At 36.9% G+C, this 19,265-nt stretch overlaps 2 protein-coding genes across 4 annotated transcripts in view; one reads left to right on the forward strand and one right to left on the reverse strand.

The window, feature by feature from the left end:
* The window catches only part of LOC129724834 (intraflagellar transport protein 74 homolog), a 106,363-nt gene that overhangs the window by 55,836 nt on the left and 31,262 nt on the right, over positions 1 to 19,265 (reverse strand). The window lies entirely within an intron of this gene.
* Positions 1 to 19,265, forward strand: part of LOC129724833 (SLIT-ROBO Rho GTPase-activating protein 1-like) — a 177,605-nt gene that overhangs the window by 35,981 nt on the left and 122,359 nt on the right. Inside the window, exon 2 of the mRNA XM_055680052.1 lies at positions 13,076 to 13,279. The gene's annotated coding sequence lies outside the window, so the exon portion shown is untranslated. The remainder of the gene's footprint in view (positions 1 to 13,075; positions 13,280 to 19,265) is intronic.

Consider the following 19,265-nt stretch of genomic DNA (forward strand, 5'->3'; position numbering starts at 1 on the left):
ATTTTTCCGCATAAGCCTAGGGCTTCTTTCCTCAAGCCAAACAATAATCACGTTGTCAAGATGAATGGGGTTATTTTAAGTTGGTCCGACAAGGTTAAGTACTTGGGACTAATTTATGATAAAAAACTTATTTTCAAAGAGCACATTGAGAGTATACAAGCCAAGTGCATCAAATATACGAGATGTTTATATCCTCTCATTAACAGGAATTCTAAACTTTGTTTAAAGAACAAACTTTTAATTTACAAACAAATTTTTAGACCAGCAATGCTCTATGCTGTACCGATCTGGTCAAGTTGCTGTTCAACAAGGAAGAAAACGCTCCAAAGGATTCAGAATAAAATTCTGAAAATGATTTTGAAGCGTCCTCCTTGGTTTGGTACACTCGAATTACATAGACTTACTGGTGTTGAACCATTAGAAACTATGTCAAATAAAATTATTAACAATTTTCGACAAAAATCGTTGCAATCCTCAATTGCTACGAAAAGCTCTCTTTATAGCCAATAAGTTAGCAATTAAGTTAGTTGTAAGTTTACTTCCCCTTTTCTGACAAGTAGGTATAAATCCCTACGAATGATAAGTCCTAATTGCGAAAGCAAACAAATCCTAACAATTAGAATTACAAATTTCTAACAGTGTTGAGAAGTCACCATTTGTGATTGGACACACATACTCATTATTTACTAATATTTATCATAAATACTTAAGCTACTAACAAATCCCCCCTTAAAAAAAAAAAAAAAAAATTAACGATAAAAAACTTATTTTCAAAGAGCACATTGAGAGTATACAAGGAAAATATCTTTCATTTCTGGGAATGTTGGAGGATATTTAATTTAATTTTTTAAACTGTTTTGCCAGCCTGAAAAACAATAAAAATATATTCCATATCGTTTAGAAAGTTTTTGAATTGATTGGAGAACTTATAAAATCACTCTTATTTGCATTCCAGGGTTATCTTGTTACATTTTTATAATTTAATTTTCTAATAATTTTTATATTTTTATCGCTCTTTCTCGCTCAAGATGACAGTTAAAAATATACATAAATAGGACATAAAAAATTATATCAAAGTCAAAGTTGCGTTGTATCGAGCTACGTTGTATATTGAATTTTTAATTGTTTGCGTTTTTTTCGCAATTTTTTTGCTACCTCTTGGGTATCGGTTTTGCTGTAGTAGTTATCCAAACACTTTTCAACGTTCATTTGGCACCAATACTATATGTCGCGCACTTCTTATCTAGCTAGCCTGCCCGGTGACCTAACACCGGTGGTTAGACGTAGATAAGGCTGCCGACCGACAATTGTGGTTCTCTTTGCCTTTCCATAAGAGTGGATAGTCGGAATAGTAGAACAAAAAGCTTGGTTGATACGAAAATCGTTCAAGCGGTCAGATGTTTGAAAATTGTGGTCCGTGTGTTGTTTCAAATAAATGTTATCAATGAAAAGATATAAATGCTGAGCTATTCAATGTATTATAGTTTTATTTTTAGATACATAATATTATATTTTTTATATTTTTCATATCTCATATTTGATTCAAACAAAAAGATTGTTGATAATGTTGACGTTGATGATTGATGTTGATAATAACGGCGATATGAAGCTCTTCAGATAAACCGCGAGCAATAAACTTTCTGTAAACATCAATATATGAGTTAACCGCAAAGTAATGTTTCAATTTTCTTCACAATATTCTGATCAAACTCATATGAAAGTGAGAAAAAAGTTGTAAACATGTAGGAACCATGTAAAACTTTCGGAGAGGGCAATATATGACTAACCGCGGATACCAGAGAACGTCCGCTCCGCATACATTAATCGCCTGTGTCCGTCAAAGCATCCATCATATGACGAAAGCCTAATAACCGCAAGTCCAGTTGAACGCAGTTAATACCGGCCTGTTCAAAAACGAACGTCTCATCATGGCACGAGAATATGTTCTGCGTTGTTACGATTCTAAATAAATAAATAAATAAAGAACACTCACTGGTTATTACTGTTATGGTTGGGGACAATCGTTGTGACAAAAGTTTACCGACTGTGTGTGTGATTTGAGGTTTTAATCGGCGTAACTTATGATTTAGCACTGTGTGTTCAACGTTACCCTCAGTACAAACATGAAGACCTGCATCTGACGCTTTACTTGGGCTAAGACGACATTTATTGCATCCGGAGTTTTACGATGAAAGGTTAAATCATGCCCATGTGATGTCGTAAAACGAGTGTACATTTTTCGTTTACGATCCCCGCGAATGTTGAGCGGATGAAGTTAACGGTTTGTTCTGTTGAGCTTGTTTTTCTTTGGTTGTTGTTCGAAGACGAAAAAGAAGCACTTATTTTATATCAAATAAAAACTCTAATCAATAATTGCTTAATAACGTGAAACATGAAACATTTCACGATTAATAACATGACCTCTTCCTCATAATAAGTTGATCCTATTGAAACAATACCCGCATGTTGTACTGCCCACTAAGACAGCGTATACTGTCAGTTTTTTTTTCGCAGTGCATTCGCAACAGTTTCAGATAAAGAAGTTTTCAAAGTGCAAAACACAACCTCCCTTCAAAGTTATCTCTTTCTATTGGATCATCTCAACAGCAGCATAATTGAATTCATCTGGTATCCATTATTCATTGTGATTATTTTTGCATGTCTGCCTGTCGTTTATTTAGCACCTAACTTCGCCGGTTAGCAAAGTTGAAACTGGAAACGATGAGTGACAATAGGAAGGAACAGGCCCCGGTCAGCCTGCTGGTATATTTCCGTGCTGTGCAGACAGACGACGACGCTCTGCCTGCCGGATGACAGACCGGACAGACAACCAAGCCGTGATGAAGATTTTCTTTTTCTTTCATTCCGCTGTCGGCTGTGGTGAAAACCGGTGCGGTAAACACTTTTCCCTATTTTATAAATACGCGAAACGCAAACACTGTCTTGCTCTTTGAATGGAGACACCACTCTGGTAAAGACGAAATTGTTGCATGAACAGGTTCCACAGGAAGAAAGGGAACGACAGTATCGAATTTAGTTTTTTATACAATTTGATTGTATTCAATTGTGCAGTGTAATGCAAGTTTAGGCACTAGTTTTTTGCCACACAGTAAACAATGATACGAAGTGACAACTAAAATTTTAAAATCTATTAGAGGCCCTCTCCACAACAAACGCGCTTAGAGAGAAATTAGTGTATGTATATGAAAGCGCATTCTCTCCTCTTTATGCCAGTATTTTTTGTTTTGTTTATGCATGTCCAGCTCTGTTCAAAATGGCGTCGAAACAAGGAGCATGACGCTAGCGCATTGTACAAATCGCCATGAACCGCACAACAATTTTGGCAAAAAGATAACCATTTTGAAAGCGAAAATCTACCGGTTTCTACAGTGTATAATTTCCTGCAAACCTCAAAAATAATCTGCCAGGAAGGTAGTGGAAAACAGGCCAGAGTAGTGAACAGAAAAGGATTTTTCCTTTTTGTCTAAATCATGGTTCAAGACTAGTGGCTTGGCTATCAATCAAAATGTATACCAGAACGAATGTTTGAACAAAATTATGATTCCATTTCTTACAAAACACCATATCAATGAAAAGTATGTGTTTTAACCAGATAAAATGACATCACATAACGTCGAAAAAAATACAAACGTTCCTGAACAACCACTCGACTCCATTTTTACCCCAGATACGCAACCCAACCTTAGTTTCATCCAACCGAAGATTTATTTGGGATTTGGAGTTCCTTCGGTGCAAAAATAACTAGAGATCAACGAACTGCAAACAGTTGATTGGTATAATTAAGAAATGCATTTGAAAAGCCAACGAGGAGGTCGTACAACGCGTAACGGATTTTTTGCACCAGACTTTCTTTTAATATTGGTGTAGAAACAGAGATCATACGAATTCGATCGCTTGATTTAATAACAGAAAGCAAATGAAACTTACCGTGTCACAAAGTTAGCTCAAACTGACTTGCCATTTCTCTGCGTATGATATGTGATACTTAAAAATGAGATCACCAAAAATTCCGGCATCGGTAATATTTGGCATGCCGTTAATTTATTTATTTCAATTTTTTTTCTTGCAAATCCCCTAGCTTTTGACAAATATTGCTATACAAAAACGTTATTCAGTTCGGCTGAAATCATGTATGGCGAAGTGACGACCTCAACGACATTATCTTTATCGTGATTAGTTTGGCGTTTTGTGATTAAATTTGGAACTAGCATATGTTCCATTTGTACAAGTTTCACATGCTTCGAATTCATGCAACTTTGCCATTTTACAGATTAGATGAGGGACATAGCTTGTTCATTACAGTAGCGAACGCGTCGAGCTTGTTTTCGCAATAGGCGGTCTGTCGGGGATTTCGCGCGCACTCTCGTAGTTGTGCACAGTATTGCTCTTCGAGTACGACGGCTTTACCTTTCAATGATCGCACGGTGTAATAGTGAGATGTTCGGGAGGTCTTAGAGATTCCGTCCGAGTTATTTTTCATCTAGCACCAACTCTCGAAAAATTATATTACAAGAGAAAAAACGCTTTGTAGATATTATATCCTCTAAAATTGCGGTCGGCTTACAGTTTCCGAATAAAGTTTAACGTTTTACGAAATAAAGCTACTCATTGATTCGTGAATGGGTAAATTAAGGTGTTCATGAGCAGAAACGCGTACAGTCGTACGATACGTAAGGTAACCGAAATCACTTAACCTCCACGATTCGCTTGTATCCCGTCACTGCAAATATGATAAGGTTTCAAACATGTTGGCACCTGGCGCGCTTTCGTGAGTTCATATATCGAAGATCGCACCACTTACCTCGGGGAAGTGCGTGTACGTCGGGTTCAAAATCGGAAGAGTCGGTCAGTTCCTCTATTAGTACAAAACTCGTTATTCCGGTCGTACTCCTAAAATCCCTAATCAATGAAATGAAACGTCTTAGAAACATAAAAGATAGGTTCGCGAAAAATATCTTAGTGGACGAGTGCCCATAAATACCGCCAAGAGTTTTATCTTATGTAGAGAAGAAACGCGACAGACAACTAACACAAAATTCCTATACGCGTGGTGCTTGTGGAGTGTGCAGGAGTATATCCGGCCTCTAGTAACAACAAGTATCGAACTAACACCCCTTTCCTTCCTTCCTTTGATCTACGTTCTAGACCGGCAGGCGTCGGTACTGATCAGCATGCAGGGATTATTGGAGATGCACATCGGAATGCTAAATCCCAATCAGGAATCACTAAATTCGATTTACCACTCCAATCGATCCTGGTCAGTAACGAAGTGGCAACCGGTGGTGATCAATCAAGCTCAAGCTCAAGCAGACTTTTTTCTTCTGCTGTGTGCAGTGCTTTTGCTGATCGCACAAAAATCACTCTACTGGGGATATACGAATTTCTCTCAAATTTATAATTTTCACTCTCCCTCTTCTTTTTATGCCAGGTCAGAGAAAAATTACAAAGTTTAAGTTGTAACCTGCTATAACCTCTAATACTAGTTCTAGATAAAGCCAGGTGTCATCGTTTCTCCTCAGAGAATCACTAGCGCGTAGAAGGAAGGACGTTACGCACAAAAACTACACAACAGAGCTCACTGTATTGCTTTTACAATGAGTCTCTCGAGCATATATCAAATGAGGGGAGCATCTGGTAGGAAAGTAGATTACGTTTACTTTGTATCTCGGAACTGAGAAAAAAAATTCTAATATCTCAGCAGTGCGCACTGTTGTGTACTTTCGTGTATCCTTAGTAGAGTGATTTTTGTGCGAGCGGCAGAAGCACAGCACAATGCAGAAAAAAGAAGTGTGGGGCAAAACAACAGGAGGGTTGTGTGCAAAGCCACGACCGCAAGGTTGAAGTAGAATACTTTTACAAGAAAGATAACCCGACTGCTCTCGTGTCAGTAATTTTTTCTAGTAAATAAACGTTAACTAATCAAATCAATCGAATTTTGCGCTTCAACAAGGATTGCCCTTTTTCAATAATATAGTAGGTTGCTTGTCATGGTTGGGGCTTGACAATTTTTAAATTTTGAGATGAAATTTTTTCGGATGTCGTGCTAATGACTGAAGGAAAAGATAATTCAGTACGTTCTGAGACACGGAAATAAAGTATAATTTATAACTTTGACAAATTAAAAAATGTAAATTAACTCATGAGAAAACATTAACGCTTTAATCATTAGGTTTTTATTTCATTCTGAAAAGGTCAATTTAGTATAGGATAAGATCCCGATTACATCTTTGCGTTATCACTGACAGTGCGAACAAAGTATTAGTTTTGATAAAGTAAACAATGAAATGCTGATATAACACTCAACACTAGACGGCTCACGTGTTGTCAAAATAAGTCTACTTTTCATTGAATGTATTTAATAGTGCCCACTATCGCACAGAGACTGCATTTCACTAAAGTGCCTCACTGCATCAGCCGCTATCGATGCTGAGATCCGCTGCAACTAGTGCGCTATCCATTACTACGCCACAGCTGTAGCCGCTAACCGCCATCGCTGGTATCCACTGCACTGCTAGTGCTGCTGCTAAGGGAGGACGACTGTCGTTGTCGCTGCCTAGAACTATTATGAGCGGCTTCGGCTGAAACAGGCTCTTATATAGGCCAAATAGCATGTTTCAAATTGGTATTCATATAACATTGGTATTCATATAATATTGGTATAATTCATATATATGGTATAATTCAAGGTATATGATTCTGTCGACCGTGCTTGGGTAGCAATCATATAACGACCAATCAGAGGTCGAATTTTTCGTTTTGACAAGGCTTGACTATTTTCAATAGTACAATAGTGTGTATAATAAAATAACAATTACACTAAAGTCGCTTTTTACGCGGGGGATACGTGCCGCGTAAAAAAAACCGCCTAAATTCCGGAATTCGCGTAAAAAAACGAGTAAACTCCGGAATCCGCGTAAAAAAAACCGCGTAAATTCCGGAATCCGCGTAAAAAAAAACCTGCGTTAATTTTGAAATCCGAGTGAAGAGGAACCGAAATCCGAGCAAAACGAAATACCGAGTAAATTCAGGAATCCGCGTAAATAAGAACCACGTAAATTCCGGAATCCGCGTAAAAAACCGCGTAAATTCCGGAATCGGCGTTAAAAAAACCCGCGTAAAAAGCGACCTTAGCGTATCTTCTTTTTGGAAGAATCTTAGAAGATTTCCCAATATATCGCTGCAAGAACGAAGGAAATCCATCCAATACTAACCGATTTATTAGCATTTGAAATTGGACATATTTTTAACTTTTTTCGGTTCTAGATTTTCATTTCACATCCCTATGTAGCCGAACTTTCTGAGAGAAGTATTCTACTCCAAAATTGATACATGCAGCGCTCATGCTGGAGAAGAAGTGTGCGGTGAATTTTCTTTTTTTGCTTTTTTCACATGATGAGGAGAATAACGGGTGACAACTAAAAAAATGGAATTTTTTTCTACTGCTGTCAGATAAAGGTGGATGAATTAAAAAAAAAACTGATTTATTTTCCATGAAGAGACAATCATTATGAACTAACAAAAAATATTGAACATTTTAGAAAGGTCTGTTACCGGCTTTCCGACGGAGCTTTCTTATAATGCCGATACAAGAGCGTTGTACGGTCTTCACGTCGGCTTTTCAAATGCATTTCTCAATTCTACCAATCAACTGCTTGCAATTCATTGATCTTTAGTTATGTTTGCACCAAGGGAACTCACAATCTTGAAGAAATCTTCGATTGGACGATACTAAAGTAGATTCGTTGGGTTGCGTATCTGGGATAAAAATAGAGTCGAGTGGTTGTTCATAAACGTTTGTGTTTTTGACGTAATGTTAAGGTATTTTATCTGGTCAAAACACATACTTTTTTTTAGAATGGTGTTTTATAAGAAATGGAATCATAATTTTCTTCATCCATTCGTTCTAGTATACATTTTGATTGATAGTCAAGCAACTAGTCTTGAACCATGATTTAGACAAAAAGGAAAAAAGTCCTTTTCTGTTCACTACGCTGGCCTGACTTCCAATATCTTCCTGGCGGATTTTTGTCGAGGTTCTCAGGAAGTTACACAGGAGAAACCGGAAGATTTTCGCTTTCAAAATGGTTAACTTTTTGCCAAAATTGTTTGTGCATATCATAGCAAATTGTACAATGGAGCAATTCTCGATGAAATCGTCCCACTGGTGACATGAGGTCTTTCAAAAGGATATTTTCATGTCTAAATGATTGAAAGTAGCGAAAAAATGAGAAAACTACTTTGGTTAGTTCATATTGATGGAACCCTCGGGCACAAATCGGTTAAACGGTTTTTACAAAAATTGAATTTTGAGAAATTCTTGTCCTTTTTATTGATTTATTTCTCTTGAATTTGTTATTGAACCCCCTGCAACCAACACATCGTTTTCAAGAGGAATAATAGAGCTTTCATTTGAAGTAGAAAAAAATTGGCTGCCATCTTGGATTTCGCCGCCATCTTGGATTTCATCAGAAAAACGTGTTTTTGAGCAAGTTCGCAACCACCGATTTTGAATTTGACATCGCCATTGGAAAGCTGAGAAAAAATTCTTTAAGATACATTTAAAATATTAGGTGAGCATTGAGGTTATCTTGTCATTCTGGTCACTTTTCAAAATCGAGCTTCAAACAGTTCAACGCATGACTCGCGTCCAACTCAACTCAACGCAATATACTGAGCCTGTGGTGTGCGTATGATGTGGACAGTCAGTATTCCTAGTTCACAGGTAGTAAGTGCACCCACGCACCGTAATATTTGAATAGCCTTTAATCTATTAGAACTCGTTAATTTCACACTCGCTGCAATGGATAGAGGTAACTACGTTGAAACATTATATACCGATTATAGTAAAGCTTTCGATAGAGTCGATATAACATTACTGATTTTCAAACTAAAACGCATTGGACTAGATAACCAACTCGTGAAATGGATTGAATCTTATTTGACGAACAGAACACAATTTGTCCGTTTCAAAGGCCATCTCTCTGATCCAGTGAAGGTAACATCTGGAGTTCCGCAAGGATCACATTTAGGACCCTTACTATTCATTTTGTTCGTTAATGAGTAACCCTTTTACTTAACCAGATCAAAATTTTAATCTATGCCGACGATATGAAATTGTATATGGAGATTAAAAACCAGTCTGACCTCGAATTGTTTCAGTTGCAGATCAATACCCTCTATACTTGGTGTCTGAAAAGCTTACTTGATATAAATATTAAGAAATGTAATGTCATATCATATACAAGAAAACTTTCAATGCAAACTATGAACTATTACATAGGCCAACAACTTGTAGAGAGATGTACCAAAATGAGAGACTTAGGAGTGATCCTCGATTCGAAACTCACTTTCGTGAATCATTATAACACAATAATCAACAAAGCCAACAGTATGCTTGGTTTTATTAAACGTTTCAGTTATCATTTCAAGGACCCATACACAATAAAAACTCTTTTTGTGAGCTATGTTCGATCAATATTAGAGTACTGCAGTATAGTTTGGTCCCCATATCAAGAAGTTCATATCAATCGTATTGAATCAGTTCAAAAAAAATTTCTGGTTTTTGCATTAAGAAAACTCAATTGGGCATCATATCCTCTCCCTTCTTACGAATCTCGCTGCATGCTTATTAATATCGAAACTCTGAAGAAACGACGAGAAACAACCATGATTACCTTTGTAAACGATATGATCTCACAACGTGTTAATTCACCAAATCTGCTGGAAACTCTTAACTTTTATGCTCCTTCTCGTCCTTTAAGAACGCGCAATATTTTTACTAACAATAATTACCGGTCACTGTACGCCAAACATGGACCAATTAACAGCATCATGAACGCATACAACAAACACTGCGAGAATATAGACGTTACCATGTCCCGGAACGCATTAAAAAGCGCATTACGTGCTAGAACTCGATAGCTTAAGATTAACGTATACATTAGAATTGTAGTCTACATTGATTGACGAAATAAATTAAATTAATTAATCAATTGGCTGAATTTCGTTAGGTAGCAAACGTACCCTTTTCGTCGATAATTCTCGGTAATAATTTTATGATCATATATTCATGATTTGACTAGGAAAGAAATCTTATTTTGGTTTTAGAGTACGACAAAGATGAACTTCATACTTTGTTTTTTTTTTTTTTTGTTTGACGTAGAATTTCGTCTTACGCAACATAGTGGTGCATGTTAAAAAACCGAAAACATCGAGACCGTCACGAAAGTTGTCTTCTTTCTAAGAAATTCAAAAGCAACTTAATTCGCAACAAAGACATGCCAATGTAGCAAAAGACAAAAAATACTCATTCTACTTTTGATTAAAACCACATGTTTTGTAAGCAAACCGTAAGGCTGAATCATGCAGTCCTCTACATGAGAAAACACATCTGCCAGTCTAGTATTCACTAAGGAAGACGGATGATAAACCTACGTTGGAATTTTATTAACTAAGTCTTTGCTAGAGGGACAGCAAAAGTGCTCTAGTCTATAACGACTTTCTGATAGCTGTTTGAATTGTAGGTTCCAAGAGGATGCAGTTAAATGGGGCAATTTAAAAGGCTTCTTTTCTGAGTTCCTTTTTATCTTTTTTTTCACTCTTAGTTTGAACGTCAGGAAACTGTGTTTGTTCAGTTTCCTCTCTGTATAAGCAAGCCATTCCGGTTGAGAGTAACTTCCCAAGAGTTTCATTATTTTTGCAGCATCCTGTAAAACTTTTATAGCATACAGAGCCGTTTGAAACTTGAATTGTTTGGACCTGCCAGTAAAAACAAGGGATTTAAACAGGATTATCATTCTATTTTTAATTTAAGGAAGGGTGTTACAATTTTATATCGTCGTGTATACGTACAATGTTTTGAGCCGATTCCTCACTTTTGAAATAGATCATCGAGAAGCTAATTCAGGCGGAACGTTCCGCTTTGTCCCAAGTGTTCTCCCCATGCGATGCCATTTTCGATTTTTAATATTTCACCCTACATTCGTTGCAGTTGATGATGCTGCTTTGGACTAAAATAGAACAGCCTCGGGTGTGTGGTGGTTGAAACACAGTGGTGTGTACAATGCATGTGATCAACATGTAGCATCTTTGCCCCTTTTGGGCATTTTTTCTCTAACCGATGCCTTCTTCTGTAGTGCACACGGCTTCCATCGGATGAGAATCTGCAGTGGTTTTGAGTACGTGACCAACACATTGTGCAACGATGCTTATATTGATGTACGACATCGTTTTAAGGCCTGAACTATTGCTGTGAATGTTTTTTGGTATTATAGGTTGTTGAAGAAAATCAAGCAGTTTCGATTTACTACCTTATCACATTAAATTGAAACAATAGATTACCAAATCATCAAATAGAAACGATAAATTCATGATAAACGACTCTAATTCATCCGATTCAAGTTATGACGAAATATTTTTTCGATATTTTTCTATTGAACAGTACAATAATCTTGGGTTTTCAATTACCGCATGCTTTACTAATTTAATTTGAAATAATGAATGCAAGAGTTGGTTTTCTCTGACTTCACTCCGCCTTCCAATGAAGTGCATCATTTCTCCACCATTATCCATTAAATACCATAAATTATACCAACTTCAACCTACAACTTACATCACAATCTCCGACCATCAGCAAAGGGGACCTATTAGCCTTCGGACGAAAGTTCTTCGGTTAGCTGCAAACTTTTCTCCAATGGGCGTCTGTTATTGATTTCCTGTTGCACTCGGCTCGTTGCCAGTCGTGGTTCACAAGAGCTTTTCGCGAGTGTCCGCTGGTGATACACCTGTGATACAGCTAACTGATACAAAACGAACCAGTTTTCAAACGTCATTTAACCGCCTCCGCAATTAGCATATCTCGCTCAACTGAGGTTCGCTAATTGAAAGTGAGTTTCGCAATGGATGTGACAAACCTCTTCGCTCCAGCCGGAGATGGGCACGAGCCATTGCCGCGCTGTGCTGGCTATCTGTGTCGCTTCATCTCTGGATGTCTGCTACGGATATGGGTACAGCAGCAGGATACTGAGTACCCTGGCATAATTAAATTAGCGCATCGTCGGTCGGTCCGTCGTCGATCAGTGCTGCCAATGTTGCTCAGTTCAAGTTCTTTTGTTTACTGGACCGTTTGCTTCGGACCATCGCATGCATGCATCAGGGAAAAGTCCTCCGCAAAGCTGACCAACACGCGGGACAAATGCGAGTGAATTTAATCAGAGATTAAATTTGTGATTTCCGTTGTTCCAGTGCAATGTCTGTCTCGCTGCCAGTGGGGCTGCCCTGCAGGATTAAATCTCGGACACAAACACTCGCACACACGCGTGTCTGCTTGATCGCTGTAATAAATTCTGATTTGCGATAATAACCGGCTGCGCGGTATTCGTGATAGCACATTCGGAGTTTTCGTTGTGCTATTTTGTTGGTAGATTTGATATGAAAAAATATCGTGGGACGCTGAACACACGAACCCGGAGCTTAGAGAAGATTCTCGAGGCTGCGGGATTGAAAAGTCTGTCTTCTCTAACTGGGTGAAACGAAAATCATCACACAAGAAAAAAACTAATTCACCGACAAAACAAAGGCATCGTCATCAGCCGGGACCGGTTTGCCGACTTAATGTTGGTGGAGAGCAGAATAAATTGATTATTATTACTTTAAATTGTCTGAATTTCAACGGTTCGCTACAGCATGTGTGCCTTATGTTATCTTCTTCCAACTCGTTTCGAAGGTCGACGGTTGTGCGACGCCAGCGAGCCGACTAGCATGATTTGTATAATGTTTATTCGAGTCACATTTTTTCAGAAACTACTGGTATTGTAAGATCCGAAAGAAAAGTATCGTGTTTTAGTTTAGTTCAACACTTTTCGATGCTCGTGGTAAAATGTTCTACTAAAGCATTTTGGGTCTATTTCTGTTCCTAATAAAACCTTCAGCTAGTTGCGTCCGCAATCTTATCCAGTTTCAAAATTACCCAATTCACAATATATTGCTAATCAACCCCAATATGTTCTAATTTCTGACTGACACAGTACCCTTTACTTTCCATATCTCGTTCCAGATAGCAATTACGACTACAACAGCAGCAGCAACAAAAGTTAGCAACCACCACTGCTATCGCGTTCGGCCCCCGCTGCCAATGGTGTCGCGCGTCCCCCCTGCGTGCCTTCTAACCAAGTGAACGGTTTATTCATGGCATTCCTTCCCCAATAGCCGAGAACTTGTCCGCGTGCGTCCGTATTTGCGTAGGTACAATTTGGCGTGTGTAAGTGTTGTTCTACAATGTCGTACCTTCTCGGGGGGCGTACCTTTAGGCGAGCTAGGTGCAACGGCGGCTAATAGAATTATACACCGTTCAATCGAACGTTTGCACCGAACGGTCCTGAAGAAGAAGACAAAAAAAGCAGTTGGAGGGGTGTTCCTTATGTTGTAATTATTCGCGTCGAGATATGAGTTTATATTAAAATTACCTAAGTTTAATCAGCGATACCCAACAGAAGCAATCTGCATGGGTAATCATCAGATAATCGATGGAATGAGAATTTGCGAAGTGAAGTTAAGTCAAGGAACTTTTGCATGGGTAATTCCCAGGCTCCCCATTTAGCCTTCCTTTTCGTTGAATTTTACAATACTGACTTCCTGATGAAATAAGTTTCTCTCATAATAAAACTTTCTGAAGAGTACGTAAATATCCCCGCTTGTCCATGGGAGGCGGAGGCAGTAAAAATAGAAATCTGTCAAATTTTTTTGAATCATTACTTTTGTGTTTTCGTCGTTTTTTTGGAAAGGTTTCTCAGATATGTTAAGCACATAATAAGAACCTTCTAAGTATTTCAGGTAAGATAAGATATATTTCTTTTGTTTTGTTTTCTCTCGTTAGCAGAGGCACTTTTAATTTTTTGGGGTATAAACAATTATTACAAAAAATTTGTTCCAAATTTTCGAGGCACTTTCAACTAAGTTATGAGTTAAATGGCGAATCAGTTTTGTCTTTAGTTTCATCATTTCTATGTAATGCTTTTTTCTTGCATTTAGAAGAGTTCTCCAACCATTGGACTGAATTTCGAATCTTTTCTCGTTGGAACTACTTCATTAATTTGACTCAAATTTGGGATCATTTTTCTTATTTTTGCTTTTTTTCCTCCTGGATTTTAGGAGCAGGGCCGGATTTAGACGCTGGGAGGCCCGGGGCAAATTTGTCTTTGAGGCCCTCTTTTCTTAAAATATTTAGAGGTAACGTTCTAACGTTCTGGAAGGTGACGCGCAAAAAAAAAGTCGCCCCAGGATTAGGGGGGCCCCTTGAATCGGGAGGCCCGGGGCATTTGCCCCCCCCCTCAAATCCGGGCCTGTTTAGGAGTGTTGTCAAGCATAAGGTTAACTCACTTTTTTGGATTTTTCAGTTTTCCTGAGAACTTGTTGAACTAAAATTGAAATTATATTTACTTTTTCACTTCCTGTTTACAATGTTTTCAATCAAGTCGAGAAGTATCTCGAAGTGTTTTCATGCAATTTGATGCATTTGTTTTTTATCTTGTCTAACCTATAGAAAAGTTTTTTTCTTTCCAGTTTCTTCCTCCCAATTTATTTTATTTTTTTGTTTTGTTTTTGGTTTATTCTAGTATAGTTTACAACTATACTAGAAATAAGTGGCGTATCGAGGATATCCTTCTTGCTTATGTTTGTTAAAAAGTGTGAATTTTTAGAATGATGAGAGGCAGGTTGATAACCAATTACTATCATAAAGCAAAACGGGATTAGAAAAATCTACTCTCAATACGGGCTTCCTTTTAGTAGGGATGAGAACGGGATATTATTAGAGAGAAAAAGTGATCGGGATTTATCACTATCTGATTAGGAATCAGATGGAGGAGTGCTTGTGGCTGTTGGAGCTCAGTATGATTTTGAGCAAATTTAAAGATGTCTGGGTTAAAGTTTTTTTGAAGGGTGAAATCAATATTTTCCACCCCACTTTGCCAAAAAGCAATCATATGAAGTATTATTAGGGACGGTAGAATTAGTGAATGATGAGTCCAACACTCACTCAAAAATTCAATATATCTGGAGATTTCAATCTAAATAATGTTAATTTTACTGTCGATGATGATAATGAATCCTGTAGTAGGGGAAAACGAAACTCTTCAATTGACTGTCAAGACAGATATAGTCAGCTTGGATTACATCAGGTTAACTCAATCCGATAAGAGCAAAACTGTTTTTTAGACTTTTTATCCACCAATTGCACAAAGGATTTTAGTGTTGACAAAGCAGAGCATTTCCTATGGAAAAAAGAAAAGTTTCATACTGCAATTGAGTACTCGCTAATGATTGATACCGAGAGTTCACAACCCTCCTATCATGAGCCCGAATATAAATATGGCACTGGCATTCACTTCTAAAAAATGAAACAGATATGAACAAAGCGATTGATAATTTCTTATCCTCACTGAACGGTTTTATAGACTCCACTATACCAAAATCAAAAAAGAAAACGGCTAGCTCCAAAGATCTACTTTGGTTTACCTGGGAAATTAAAAATTAAAAGAATATGAAACAAAAAGCTCATAAAACTCACAAAAAGTTTAAAACCTAGAAAAAATTGACAGATATTCGAACATATGTAATGAACTGAATACTAAAATGTAGCGTATGAGAACACAAGGGTAAAAAATAACATTAAATCAAACGCTAAACAGGCTTTTACCCTCATTTATGAAAATTTAGCTCCAGCTAGACCCCTCTAGTAAAACCCCTGTGTTGGCTCCTCAACTTATCCCCTACGTCCGGACAATTTCCATCAGTCTCGAAAACATCTTTTCTTATACCGATTATTAAGTCAGGTAAAAGATCTGATATCGCACATTACTGTTGTATTGCAATGATATCATGTATCCCCACACTTTTTGAAGCTATCGTAAATTTGATCATATTTAATCAGGTAAAGAACCACATAACGTGCAACCAACATGGTTTCTACAAAGGAAGGTCTACAGTAGGGTGTCCCAAAAAAAATCGATGTTAAACAAGTCAAGGTGCTCAGCCCTAAATTGAAAGATAATGTTATTTATAGCATTTTTGTAGAACATTTCGACTTTCTAAAAAATCGTTTTCAGGTTGCCCAAACGTGATTTATGAAAAAATGACAATTTTCAAGCTACAAATCCACCCTTTGCACTTTCAGATCCGTTCGATTCCTACATTTTTCCATATATTTTTTTTATTTTTGTGGGGTTGTTTTTGAATATTTTGCATGATTTGGTTCAGCATCGCATGCAATTATTTGACTCACAGAGCCCATTGAACATCACAAAAAAGTTAATTTTTCTCATAATTTTTAGATAAAACCCTTTAAAACACATATAAACAAATTTTTGATCAAGAACTGAAATTTTTACTGCTAAGCGGGATTCCAGACGAAAATTTACATGAAAAAAGATCCTTGATATCTTATGGGGGGGGGGCTGAGGTATTGGCGTTTTACATGTGATGGAAAACTATGGATTTTGTCAAAAATGCCACTAAAGCTCAATATCTCCATTGCACAGTGTTCAGCCGTTTGTGCGTATAATTTCCTAAATAGTGATTCAAATGTTGATTATAGCCTTAAGGTATGTTCGGAGAAGTTTCAGGATATTCCAAAATGCATATTTGAATGTAGAAAGATGGGTGATCAATCCACCAATGAGTGAGATAAAAAATTTACTTTTCAATCAGAATAAGATAGACGCAAGGTGTCTTCGATGAAGTTTTAGGTTATCCTTAAACAAGAAACTTTACCTAAGACATCATGTTTCTATATCTTACATATTACGTGCAACAATGAGTTTTCTATTAGGAGGCACTAAAAATCACAATTTTCGTTCTAACTTTTTTCGCAGATTTTTCCGAATTTTCAAACCTTCTACTAAGTTATCTGCCAACCAAAACCGCATTTGTTTTCTGAACATTGTTATTTTTTATCTCCCAAAATAAAACAATTATTAAACATATTTGTTAAAATGCATAGTTTTCCATCATATATAAAAATACCAATATCTCAGCTCCCCGATAAGATATCAAGTATCTTTTTTCATGTAAATTTTCGTCGCTTTGCAATGAGAATTTCAGTTCTTGATCAAAATTTTTTTTGATTTGTGTTTTGAAGGGTTTTATCTGTAAAATATTAGAAAAAATAATTTTTCTGTGATGTTCAATGGCCTCTGGGAGTCAAAAAACTAAATGCAATGCTGAACTGAACCATGCAAAATATTCAAAAACAACCCCACAGAAATAAATAAAAATATGAAAAAATGTAGGAATCAAACAGAATTGAAAAAAGTGCAAAAGAGTGGGTTTGTAGTTCATAAATCACGTTTGGCGTTTGGGCAACTTGAAAACAATTTTTCAGAAAGTCGAAATGTTCTACAAAAATGCTATAAATAACATTATCTTTCAATTCAGGGCTGAGCACCTTGACTTTTTCAACATCGACTTTTTTGGGACACCCTAGTCTACAGCTACCAATTTACGCGAATTTGTTGATTTCTTCTTTGCGTCTATGGACAGAGGCAACTTCGTGGAAACTCTATACAAGAATTTTAGTAAAGTTTTTGACAGAGTAGATATTTCCATGCTAATTTTTAGTCTCAAAAACTGGGATTTGAGTCAGGCCTACTTAGATGGATTGAATCTCATTGAACGAACCGGACACAGACGGGTAGCTTTAAGGGACACCTTTCTTTACCAGTTGAAGTGACATCTGGAGATCCACAAGGCTCCCATTTAGGCCCTTTGCTCTTCATTTTATTTGTCGGAGACGTTACCCTTGGGTTGGATAGTTTATATGCCGACGACATGAAATTGTACATGGAAATAAGAATCAAAGCAGACATGCAACAATTCAACAAGAGGTTGACATTTTCTACATTTGGTGCAAAAAAGTCTCGATCTCAACGTAAAAAATGTAATATTATATACCACACAAGAAAAAGAAATCCTGAACATTCCAGTTGCACTCTTGGACAGCAAACTGTAGAAAGGTGTGATCAAATTAGAGATTTGGGAGTGATTATGGATTCTAAATTAACATTCATTGATCACTACAATACGATCATCAATAATGCCAAATTTCAGTTACCATTTCGTAGACCAGTACACTATTTAGTTTCACAACGCATTTGTTCGGAATTTTTTTCAGAAAAACTCAACTTCTATGCTCTCACACTTTTGCATTAAATTATAGTAGAACAGAATATACTATGACCGGGACAGTTAACCCATTCCCGGCGGGTGATGCCGTATGGCATCACCTGACATTCAAACTTTGATTGAAGCTTAACAATTATACTTGCAGTTTTAAACGATGAAACTGTTTAATACGGTTAGAGAACAGATCGATCTTCAATATGCAATAGAGTTTGTTTAAATTGTGCATGTAGTTGCTGAGTAATACGAGTTTGAAGATAATTGTTCGAGGTAGAATCTGATGGCTCTCCGCTGGGAATGGGTTAATAGTATGATGAGTTTTTTCAATAAATATTGTGAAGTTATTGATTTAACAATGTCACGAAATGCTTTTAGAAAAAAATTGAACACTAGAATTTCATAACTATTTCGTGATGTCAGCAATAGTTTTAAGATGTAGTTTACTATGGTTGACACGAATAAATAAACTTTTTGAAGAAACAGTTTTCGCATAATAAAACATGACAGTGCCAATGCAAATCAAATTTTAGAATTTCGTTTAGCGATAGGGCTCAAAAGTTGCGTCTTCTTAAAGATGTTTTCATGAAAAAAAAACCAGCTCATTCGTAAAGCAGCCTCTCTTTTTCAGAAACGAATTCTATTTCCACAAAAAGATAGACATTCGATGTAAACTCCCGTTGCATAGTCTGAAATGATATTTTTCCCAATATTTCTTCGCTGTAATAAAGTGCTGAAACCAGACACCTTGTTTCCCGTGAAAAAATCAGTGGAGGCTAAGTAACGATAATAGCCAGTCATTTTCTATGGTGAACATTGGTATGTTAGCCAATTATTCTGAAATTCGGTATTGATAAAGCATTATTCAGCATTATCAAATTATTTTTTTGTTTTTCCTAATTAATTGACTATAGCGCAATTCAAGTTTAGTTGATACATATTTCGAACTCTTTTTATATTCAAGGTTATCAAAGTTTGCCAAGGGGAGGGCGAAAAATAAATACAACACCGAAACGAAAAAAAAAGGAATGTCTGTGATAAAAGATTGTATACAAGTTACGACCTTTGCAACT

This window comes from Wyeomyia smithii, chromosome 2 (assembly GCF_029784165.1).
Source record: "Wyeomyia smithii strain HCP4-BCI-WySm-NY-G18 chromosome 2, ASM2978416v1, whole genome shotgun sequence".
Taxonomy (NCBI): Eukaryota; Metazoa; Arthropoda; class Insecta; order Diptera; family Culicidae; genus Wyeomyia; species Wyeomyia smithii.